General features: G+C 39.9%; 1 pseudogene; it reads left to right on the top strand.

Moving 5' to 3' along the window:
• Positions 1 to 570: 570 nt before the first annotated feature.
• LOC102832632 lies at positions 571 to 1,492 on the top strand (annotated as a pseudogene).
• The last annotated feature ends 874 nt before the right edge of the window (positions 1,493 to 2,366 follow it).

Genomic DNA, 2,366 nt, shown 5'->3' with positions numbered 1-2,366 from the left:
CTTAACTAACCTTTTCTCTGTGCTCCAAGAACACATAGGTAAGGATTTAGTGTTGTATTGGTGATTGAAACTCAGGATAAGAAGACAAGCCTGGAGGAATACCAGAGGGTCAAGATCTTGCATCCCTTAAAAGAATGTAACTTGAAGACAAAGGTTTCTGAAAAGGTCATTAACATTGTTTGTGGCATTCACATCCCAGGATGTAGGGCATCCTGACTCAATAGGACACAATCTTAATCCCTGGGTAAGAGAGCCATAAAACTCTGAGAAAAGAATGTCACAATGCAGATAGATTGCTACCTAGAAGGGTGTAAGATTTACAACTGTTTGGGGGAGGGCAAGACAGTCTTTCAGAGAAGGCTTCTTGCTGCCTTCCAGATCTGTCAATAAAACATACGTTGCTTCCCATCCCATATCTGATACTGGCTATAGTGACTAGTTGTCGGATTTTTGTCTGATAAAAATTCTATCCTGGGCTTCTGGGGCTGGTGGTAGATTCCAGGCTGCTTGTGAGACAGCTGTGGAGAACTGCGAGTGGGATAGCTATCTCTCATCTGGATTTCCACAACGATGAGTGCTGCCCTGGAGTCCCACTTGCGCTGGGTGAAGCATTCAGCCTCCCCAGACAACGATCTTGAATCTAGCGTTTGGGCGGCAGCAGACTTGGGTAAAGAAGACAGAAAATAAAAGTTTCTGAGACTCATTGGAGCAGGAAAGAAAGAACATAATGCTCGTCTTGTTACTGTTGTTATGTGCCGTGGAGTCGATTCTGACTCATATCGACCCTATACAGGGTTTCCGAGGCTGTGAATCTTTACGGGAGCAGAACGCCTAGTCTTTCTCCCGCGGAACAGCTGAGAGTTTCCAACCGCTGGCCCTGAGGTTCGCAGTCCGATTCGTAACCACTACGCTACCAGAATTATTGTTGTTGTTGTTAAGTGCCAGAATTATAGGAGATCACAAATCAACATCTCACTTTCGAACAGGGAAAGAAGACAAGAAAATTACTGAAGAGCTGGAGTCTCCGAATCAGCAAAGTATGGACAGTAAATGATGTGGAAGATATCAACGACATTGTGGACTTGGCTTTAGTGACGTAGAAGACCATGATGGAGAAGATGATGTGCCAGGAGAAGATGATGATGATGAGTCACCTGACCCTGAAAGCCCAGATGACTCTCAAAGTGATTCAGAGGTCAGAGAAAGAAGAATCTGCTTCTGAACACCCTGACGAGGTGGAGACTCTCCAAAATAGAAGGATGCAAAGAGCAATTATAAAATGATGCTTATTAAATCCAGTGGTTCATATCTCCCCAAACACTTAGACTTTGTATTAAAAGTAAACCATATTGTTATAATGCATAGTGGAGGACTACTTATAGAGCACAGACCTTTGTATTATAATTTTTAAAAAGCCCCCTTTAAAAAATTACAGTGTTTGCTTTCAGATGCTGTGGGCTACACTGTGGGCATGACTATAACCATTTTGTAATGAGTAGGTGTGGTATAAATAAGAAATAAATACAGTACTCGGCATCCTTTCATAGTAGCATCATCAGCCCTCTAATCTTACCTTCATACCCTTTCTAATGCATTTAGAGGGGCGACGCTTTTGAAACTGGTAATGTTTTGTGGGTCTTTTTGTTGTTGTGATAGTATTTTATCCTGTTTTGTTCCTTCATTATTTTTCTCTTATAAAAAGTTTATTTGATACTGTGATATGTTCATGAAAAATATTATTTTATTATACTTTGTTGTAGTAGAATTCATCATCATTGATATTTCTACTTTCAATAACAATCTAAATTAATGGTGGGCAAAGATTAGATACTTTGTTACTTGTACTGATTTGGCTCTACTCTTTTGGACCAAAGCAATTTGAGAACAAGTACTTTCATACGTGTTAGGATGGAATTACAACTGTCATAAATCTATAATATTATGACCCCAAGCAGTCTTTATGTAATTTAAATTATATATTAGATTTTTAAAATAAAATTTGGCTAATTAGCATAGTGGTTACGAATCGGGCTGTGAACCGCAAGGTCAGCACTTCGAAACTACCAGCTGCTCCGAGGGAGAAAGATGAGGCGTTCTGCTCCCGTAAAGATTAACAGCCTCGGAAACCCTGTGCAGGGTTGCTATGAGTCGGAACCGACTCCACGGCACACAACAACAACAATTTTTAAAGAAGAAAAAAAATTCTATCATGCTGTTATCATATTGTTAGGTGCTGTAAGCTGGTTCTGAGTCATAGCTACCTATTCTACAAGGCCCTCCGTATATATTCTATTTTCTGTCTAAATCTCCAATCTCATTCTTCATAGTTCATATTCCACTCATTACATTCTAATAAATTAGCTCTT

Source organism: Chrysochloris asiatica, unplaced genomic scaffold (assembly GCF_000296735.1).
Source record: "Chrysochloris asiatica unplaced genomic scaffold, ChrAsi1.0 scaffold00066, whole genome shotgun sequence".
Taxonomy (NCBI): Eukaryota; Metazoa; Chordata; class Mammalia; order Afrosoricida; family Chrysochloridae; genus Chrysochloris; species Chrysochloris asiatica.
The sequence above is the reverse complement of the archived record's forward strand: the minus strand, read 5'-3'. Positions and strand labels throughout refer to the sequence as shown.